We start from the raw sequence: 9,483 nt of genomic DNA, 5'->3' as shown, positions 1-9,483 counted from the left end.
CATTACCATGCAATTTCCCTTCTCTCTCCCTTTCCCTCCCACCTCTCATCCCTGTTAAATGTTAATCTTCTTCTCCTGTTCTTCGTCCCTACACTGTTCTTAGTTACTCTCCTTATATCAAAGAAGACATTTGGCATTTGTTTTTTAGGGATTGGCTAGCTTCACTTAGCATAATCTGCTCTAATGCCATCCATTTCCCTGTAAATTCTATGATTTTGTCATTTTTTAATGCAGAGTAATACTCCATTGTGTATAAATGCCACATTTTTTTTTATCCATTCGTCTATTGAAGGGCATCTAGGTTGGTTCCACAGTCTTGCTATTGTGAACTGTGCTGCTATGAACATCGATGTAGCAGTGTCCCTGTAGCCTGCTCTTTTTAGGTCTTTAGGGAATAGACCAAGAAGGGGAATAGCTGGGTCAAATGGTGGCTCCATTCCCAGCTTTCCAAGAAATCTCCATACTGCTTTCCAAATTGGCTGCACCAATCTGCAGTCCCACCAGCAATGTACAAGTGTACCCTTTTCCCCACATCCTCGCCAGCACTTGTTGTTGTTTGACTTCCTAATGGCTGACAATCTTACTGGAGTGAGATGGTATCTTAGGGTGGTTTTGATTTGCATTTCTCTGACAGCTAGAGATGTTGAGCATTTTAGAGATGTTGAGCACAAAAGTGAATTCAAAATGGATCAAGGAGCTTGATATCAAATCAGAGACGCGCCGTCTGATAGAAGAAAAAGTTGGCTACGATCTACAGTCCGTGGGGTCGGGCTCCAAATTCCTCAATAGGACACCCATAGCACAAAAGTTAATAACTAGAATCAACAAATGGGACTTACTCAAACTAAAAAGTTTTTTCTCAGCAAAAGAAACAATAAGAGAGGTAAATAGGGAGCCTACACCCTGGGAACAAATCTTTACTCCTCACACTTCAGATAGAGCCCTAATATCCAGAGTATACAAAGAACTCAAAAAATTAGACAATAAGATAACAAACAACCCAATCAACAAATGGGCCAAGGACCTGAACAGACACTTCTCAGAGGAGGACATACAGTCAATCAACAAGTACATGAAAAAATGCTCATATCACTTTAGACCATTGCCTCAAAGATATTTCAAATATACTAAAATTATCTTGTCATTTCCTTGTTGACCAACCTTGGATCCCACCCCTGCCCCACTGATCCAAATGTCCATGCCTTATACACCCTACCTGTTCACCTTAAGGTATGGCATTTATGGTTGCATTACTCTTCACATGAGAATCATAAATTCTACAAGGACAAAAACCATGGTTTACCCTATTGTTTTTTTAAAAGTCTTTGTTTCAGTTTATAAAAGCTTTCCTTAATTATTTATACTTCCTAACTCCTAATAGGACTCCCTCTATCTGTACAATGAAAGAACAGAGGGGCTGGTGTGTGGGGCCTGACAGATATTGTTAGCTCAGCCCCCCAGTGAGCAGCGTGAGTGTAAATTAGGTTGAGTTCCAATGAGAAGCACATGCACGTATAACCCAACACTGAGGGGTTATTTGGTTGGAAAACAAAATAACTTAAAAGATGCAGGAATAGTGTAAGATGAGGCATCCCAATGTCACTCAACAAATCACTTCTTTCCAAAGACACTGCAAAAACAAGAATGTTCGAAATTAAGTCATCCAAAACCTGATAGTAAGTCCCAGGCGGCCGCCAAGACCACAGCTAAGGGTCGGCGGCCACTCCGCGCGGCTGCTGGCCCTTCCACCACCAGCAGCCACCGCAAGATGTGGGTTTTGGTTATGGGTCCCTGATCTGGAAGGTGGACTTCCCCTATCAGGACAAGCTGGTCGGATACATCACAGACTACAGCAGGCGTTTCTGGCAGGGCAGCACTGACCACCCGGGGTCCCCGGCAAGGTGACGAGCCAGTCAACTCCCATACAGCCCCCAGACCGCTCCCCAACTCCAGGCAGCCTGGAAGAGTTGCGACTCTCATTGAAGATCCTGGGGGTTGTGTTTGGGGTGTTGCTTACAAACTGCCAGTAGGAAAAGTACCAGTAAAAACATACATAGCCTCCTTTCTCTGAAGTCAAGGTAACAGTCATTTTTTAATCCCAAAGATCCCACAACAAAACCATTCAGTGTGCCGTTATATATATTGGAACATGTGATAATCCTAATTATCTTGGTCCTGCCCCTCTGGAAGACAGTGCTAAACAATTTTTAATGCAGCTGGTCCAAGTGGAAGAAATAGAATTTGCAAGCTCAAAAAGATACTCTATTAGAAGCCTTGTACCAGAAGATGCAGAGGAGCATCTTTTCTCCTTGGAAAAATTAGTAAAAGAACATTTAGAAGAAAAATAGAACCTCAGGTGCATATAAAGACCTAATCATTAACTTATTTAAATAGAGCATTTAGTCTTCAAAGAGTAACTTCAGCACACAATGGCAATATTTTGGAAATGTGTTTAGTTGAAGATCTTATTATTTTTAATGTTATAGCCAGGATATCATCTAAATGTATAATTTAATTGCAAGTGTCCTGAAACATTCAGAAGATTGACATACAGAGAAAGAAAAAAAATCAAAGTTTTAATAATATAATGATTTCCTAACTATGTGATATTGAACACTTACTCATCACAAGTGAATTCTTTAGAAACATACAAAGTACTCCCTTCCGCAGCACATACACTAAAATCGGAACAATACAGAGAAGATTGGCATGGCCCCTGCACAAGAATGGGCAAGTTTGTGAAGCATTCCATATTTTTAAAGAAGCAAAATATATAAATATAGAAATACTTGGTTCAGTTCTTGTTTGTATCAGTAAAATCTTATTTCTTTTCACAATACTATTTTGAGGTTATAGAGAATTAAGCCAAAAGTCCAATAAATATTATAAATATTAAAAAAAAAAAACAACAACCCAATAGTATCAATGCAGAAGTTTGGGCCTATGATACAAAGTTATTTGCCTAGTTTCACCCAACTGACGGGATGCAGGAGCAGGTCTAGGGTACGGTCTGCCTTCCCTCCCTCCAGTATCTTCAGTCTGTGCTACTGGTCTCAAAGTGCTGCTGTGGATTTTTGTGTAATTTAAAATCTCATTTTGTTCGGGATCTACCCCACCATAGACCATTCACACTGCAATCTGGGATGGGGTCAGGGCATCAATGTGTTGTTTTGATTTTTACTTTATTAAAGAAAATCACAAACACATACAGAAGAGAATTTAATAGTAGAAAATTACCCACTTTCATCCCCAATCTGTTCATCTACTTGGACAATCTCACCTCATCCCTATCCCCAGATCACTTCTCCTCCTCCAGATGATTTTTAAGTAAATCCTAAGCATGTTATTTCATCGGTAAATATTTCAGTATTCTAAATAAGGACTTTTTCCCAAAAAGTCCCTGATTATTTCACTTCTTTTTAAAATAAGATCTAAATAAGGCCTGTACTTTGCAATTTGAGTTTTAGTTGCTCCTAAATTTGTAAATTCTCTCTGCATCAGACTCCCCCCCCCCTCCCCACTAAAAGCAAAAACAGAACCAGGTTGTTATTCTTTAGAGTTTCCCAATCGCCTGGATTTTGCCGTTTATGTCCCTTGTACTATCCTTCAACATTTTTCTCTGTGCCCTCATTATGAGTTTATCTTGAGAAATATTACAGACAGAAAAATAGATGCTTCTTTCCATGTATTTATTTCCTTCCAATTAAGAATGGTTTCACTAACAACTCCCAAAGGTGACCACGAAGAATGTTGTTTTATCTTTTGGCATCAAGATGAGCTTATGAATAGTAGCTTGTTTGAATGCTTTCATATATGCAATTATTTATCCTATAAGATAGATTATACCCTCTTTTGCTAGTGAAGGTCTGTTCAGGTTAGTGCAGGTTTGTTTTGATTGGATTCTTGTAGAATTGTTAATAATACTATTTTGCTTTCCAGAAAAATAAAACATTCCAGTTTCACACATTTTCTACCCCGACATGGCAACAACCCGTTTTTTAAGTAACCCTTGTAACATTTTAAAGGGAAAATGTATTTAGAAGACTTTTATCTCAAGGAGTGTTCCATATTACCGGGTTGGTTATTAAGAATTTTCAATGGACGGAACTAAATAACACTTCCTTCAAGATAAAATACATTGCAAATTCACATTTTTAACTCCAGTTCAAATAAGGGCCACAGGGCATTTATTTAACTTTGTCAATCCTAATTTATGTCTTCCTATCCACACACACACACACACACACACGCACACACACTCCTTATTGTAAATTATACCAACATAAATAACCCACCAAATTTATCCCACAATTATCTACACCTGAATCCATAATAATATCAGCACTTCCAACAATGGCAAAATTATTGAATGCCTTTTAAGGTTTCTTTCAATTACTTTTGTTCTTAAAGTACATCACACAATGGATACAGAGATAAATTGCTATATTAAAATATCACTTGAAATACATTTTGTTTATATCTATTTTATATTTAGGGGTTGATTTTTTAATATTAAGTTATGTGGCCAGGAAGATAAAAGAGACGGGAATGGGATAGGGTCCCAATATTCCCTCCAAGGGCATACTCCCAATGACCTAACTTCTTTCCATAGGCCTTACCTCTTATAGGTCCCACCACCTCCCATTAGCACCCAAGCTAGGGACCACACCTTTAACATGGGCCTTTGGGGGGACATTCCAGATACAAACTATAGCTCTCTACCTCTGGCACCCAAAGGCTAATAAGCATCTCACATTGTAATATGCATTCAGTGCATTTCTGAGAGACCCCAAAGTCTTAATTCCAATAATGCTCAAAAGTCCAAAGCCAAAGTCGCCTCTGAGACTCAAAGCAAACACTTAGTTGTAAATTCCTGAGGGAGGGAGGGAGGGGGAGGGAGAGAGAGAGAGAGAGAGAGAGAGAGAGAATGAATTAACATATTTACAAAACACAATGACATGCAAAAGGGAGGATTAGGGGCATGGAAAGAGGGGATTGGATCAAAGCCAGACTGACACCCAGTAGGGAGAACATTAAGTCTTAAGTCTGTATGTGCAGCATCTGAGGCACATGGTAGAATGATGTAATTTCTAAAGGGCTTGGACAGCCCTACCACTGGGACATTGCTGACTGTGGCTACTCTTGGGCTGGCTCTGCTCATGGCCTGCAGCTTCCCTCAGCAGGTATCCTGTGTTCCTAGCCATCTCTAACTTCTTAAGAGCTCCACGAAAGCTTTGTGTTCACTATCTTAGCTTCATGCATTGCCCTCTGAGAGGCTGCCGGCAAGGACTCTGATCTTGCTGCATATGCCCAGCCTCCCAGACCTGTTCGAGATTTCAGTGGAAGCCTCCATGACCTTGTAACTCTTCCATTCTGCATGCCTGCAAAACCAACATCACATGGATGGTGACAAGGTCTGCTGCTGCATGCTTTACAGGGGCCTGCTTAAATCATGTTGTAGTGTCCTCTGATTGCCACTGATGACTGAACACGGGAAAAAAATCAATCCCAGGGAAATGATTCCCTAGGTAACACCATGTGAGCAGGACACCTTAGGCCTGGCTCACAGGCCTTTTCAAATGGAAGTTTTTAAGATGAGTCTATACTTTTAAATTTCAGATCCAAACTAGAGCCTATATATGTACACATATTTATATTTCTCCTTTTTCTTGCTTAAATGAAGCAAATCTGAGAAAGCACGAGTAAAAATAGCATAAACAAGATAGAATGGTGGTTTTATACAAGAGAAAAACCAACTATGTGACTTGGCACAAGTGGTCTGCTCGAGTCCCTCAGGACCCGGCTCCTCCCCACTCATTACTCTGACATTCTACAGAGATAGACCCCATGCTCAGGCCTAAGATGACATTATCCATGTTTGAAGCAGCGAAGTGGATAATGGGTGAAGAAAAGAGAAAAGAATGTCTTTAAAAACGTTCCTTTGAAAATGTTACAAGGCACTTCACCTTATATCACACTGGCCAAAGTAATATAGCCATTCTCACTGCACAGTAGCAATTTATATAAAAACTCCTAAGTTCTAGATTGTATCTATAGCTTCTAGTTTCCTATGATCTTTTTTTAAAATATTTTTTATTTGGAAATGGAGACAATACATTTATTTATTTATTTTTATGTGGTGCTGAGGATCGAACCCAGTGCCTCATATATGTGAGGCAAGCACTTTGCCACTGAGCCACAATCCCAGCCCCTCCTATGATGTTTATTAAGTCACCTGTGAATGGCCATTTTCTTTCCTTATACAAATTATTTTTTTATCTTGTTTTATTGAGCTGAACTTATAATGCAATGTTATAGAAATGGCAAGAATGAACATGTTTTTTTTTTAACATGTTTCTGAATTGGGTATCATATCTGTTTTCTTTTTATCATTTTTTCTTTGCTTGGTAGATATATATTTTAGATTTAAGGAAGTTCCTCCCCATTCCAAATGTTAGGCAGTCCCTCTCTTCAGGATGATTTCTTTGCAGGCATACTTTCAAGGAAAACTTATTATGAAGTTGACTTTATATACAAATGTTGGTTCATTTGCTATGACATAGTAATACAAAGTATAATATACACTAGAATATGGAAACTATGTGTTACATTTGTTACATTTGCAACTTTTCTATAAATCTATGACTATTCTAGATTTTAAAATCTATTTTAAAATGTCTGAAAAATTAAAATATTATCAATTTAATTTTTCACGAACCTAATTTATTCTAAAATGTATATAAAAAACAATGAATAATATTTAAACCACTCAAAAAGAAGAAAAAGCCGGAACAACTTGCCCTCCCAAAGAGCTCTATTCTAAAGCTTCATAGTAATTAGACAGCATGGTATTCTGATAAGGGTGCTGTAGAAAACAGATCTGCAACTTGTGGTATCTTAATGTATGAAAGAACTACTTCATAGATCAGAGAAAAAAAAATAAGAATGAGTCAGTATGTAATGTTGAAATAACTTGTTATTGATACAGAGAAAAATGAGAAATGAATAAGTCACTCATATTTGGTTTATCGACAGGTATAAAGTGTTAGGTTTGTAAAAGGTAATTTGGCTGTGTGTCTCAGAAGCCAAAAAAAAAAAAAAAAAAGTGTTTGCATCATTCAATGTAATCGCTCTTCTAGTGATCAAAGAGGTATCCAGAGAGATAATGTACCAACATGCATCACAGTGTTTCTTATAAACTCAAAAAATTTAAAATGTTTCACAGAAAAATGTCTTTTCGTGTCTTTTCCTACAGGTAGGAAGTCATTAAGATTCTTTTGTGAGGAATGTCCTGCATATACAAAAGCTAGAAAAGAATTTGATTATCAGAGACAGTTAATTGTTTTGTTTTTTGTAGTGCTGGGTATTGAACCAAGATGATAGGCAAGCACTCTGACACCGAGTTATGTTCCCAATCCTCTACTGCTGATTGTGAAGTTACTACACAATGAGTTGTGTGTAACTACAAGGAGTTTGCATAAACACACTCTAAAGTTGCCCTTATCTTTCAATAGTTTCTGCATTCCCACCCCATGTATCTCATAGTAACATCCCTAGTGTTAGAGTCTGTAAACAAGTCAAAATAACACCTGGCATTTTGCCAGGGGAATGTTAGAGTTCGTAAACAAGTCTGGATGGTGCCTGGCAAAATGCCAGAGGGAGTGGTTTGAGAAGTAACAAAAACAAGCCATTAAGTGTGGAGATTCCTTATTGGTTGACTGATGTATCTAGTTTATGCTAATTAGATAAGCTGTGTGGAATGTATAAATACTGCTCCTGTCCTGCAATAAACGGCTTCCACTCCTGCTGTATCAACGTACACAAGTTATTCGTCACCCCCGCCCCGTTATTCTGCTGCAGCCGGACTGCGGCACCCTAGAATTTACTGCCATAGTCTACACATCCATTTGGCCTGTTACCTCTTTACATACTGTTCTTTGTCAAAGAAAAAGAAAAAAGTGTGTACAAGGCCTCTTTCTCTTGTGAAGATCCCTCTGAATTATGTAAATTAAAGAAACCTTGTAAGTTGTTCTTTCTTTAGTCAGTACTTGCATTCATGGGGTTCCTATATCCAGGCAAAGTTCCCACATTGAACTAAGGGGGGCAAAGAGGATTTCTGTCTCCTCTACAAAAACTTATACAATATACCAATGTGTTTTAAAAGTCCTTAAAAGAAAATTAACTTTTTGATGCTGTAATTCATCTTCTAGGAATCTACTGCAAATGTATGACAATATTTACTCTCAGATTTTTGAGAAGGAATATGTCAGAATATTAATAGTGATTACTTTTGAATTCAAAGATCATTGGGCCACCATTTTTTAATACCCTTCTGTACATTTGAAAATCTCACCTAATCATCAATAAAAATATGACCGAATTAAAAAGTGGGTCAAAGACCTTAATAAACATCTCACCAAAGATAGATGGCAAATAAGCCTCAGAAAAGATGCTCCACATTACAGTAACTAACAAGATGTTAGTTACAAGAAGATTTCAGTACACTCCTATTAGAATGGCCAAAGTCAGGAATATTGACATCACCAAGTGCTGGGGAGGATGTAGAATAACAGGAATTTCGTTCAGTGCTGATGGGAACACAAAATGGTATAGTCACTTTGGAACACAGTGAGATATCTTCTTATAAAATGAAATTTCCATTTACCATACAATCCAGCAATTGAGTTTCTTGATATTTTACCCAAAGAAGTTGAAAATGTGCCTCCAAGAAGTTATATGTGGCTGATTATTTTTATTTATTTTATTTATTTATTTATTTATTTTTGGCCAGGGGTATCCTTGAGCTCACCATCTTCCTTAGCCTCCTAAGTATCTGGGATTACAGGCTTGCACTATCTCATCCAGTTTATACCTAGTTGTTTATAGCAGCTTTATTCATAATTGGCAAAACTTGCAAGCAACTAAGATGTCCTATAGAGGCCATCTACTAAATAAACCTTGGTGCATACAGAAAATGGAATATGATTTCGAGCTGAAAAGAAATGACGCATCAAGCCATAAAAAGACAAGGAGGAAACTTACATGCTTATTACCAAGTGGAAGAAGCCAAGCTGAAAAGGCTAGATAATATATGATGGCAACAATAAAGATGTTCTGGAAAAGACCAAACTATAGAGATAGTAAAGAGATTAGTGGTTGCCAGAGGTTGGGGAAGGAGGGATGGTGGCAGAGCAACAGAGAATTCTTAGGACATTGAAACCATTCTAAACAATGCTAAAAGATGGTAGAAGCATATCATTATACATTGTCCAAATTCACAACATGCACACAACCCAAAGTGAATCCTAATGTAAACTATGAACTCTGGGTGATGATGTGTGTCGGTGTAAGTTCATTAATTTCTAACTATTATACCATTCTGGTGGGAGATGCTCAGAGTATGGGAAAGTTATGCATGTGTGGGGGCAGAGGACATAGGGAAAAGCTCTGTATTTTCCTGTCAATTTTGCTGTGACCTTAAAA

The 9,483-nt window shown here is 37.9% G+C and overlaps 1 non-coding gene across 1 annotated transcript; it reads left to right on the top strand.

Annotated features, from left to right (window-relative positions):
- Nucleotides 1-2,654: 2,654 nt before the first annotated feature.
- LOC114092491 (U6 spliceosomal RNA) lies at nucleotides 2,655-2,758 on the top strand. Its single transcript, XR_003582746.2, has one exon. It is a non-coding gene; the product is annotated as a U6 spliceosomal RNA (small nuclear RNA).
- Nucleotides 2,759-9,483: the final 6,725 nt, after the last annotated feature.

The sequence above is a fragment of the Marmota flaviventris genome, chromosome 12, assembly GCF_047511675.1.
Source record: "Marmota flaviventris isolate mMarFla1 chromosome 12, mMarFla1.hap1, whole genome shotgun sequence".
NCBI classification, from domain to species: Eukaryota; Metazoa; Chordata; class Mammalia; order Rodentia; family Sciuridae; genus Marmota; species Marmota flaviventris.
The sequence above is the reverse complement of the archived record's forward strand: the minus strand, read 5'-3'. Positions and strand labels throughout refer to the sequence as shown.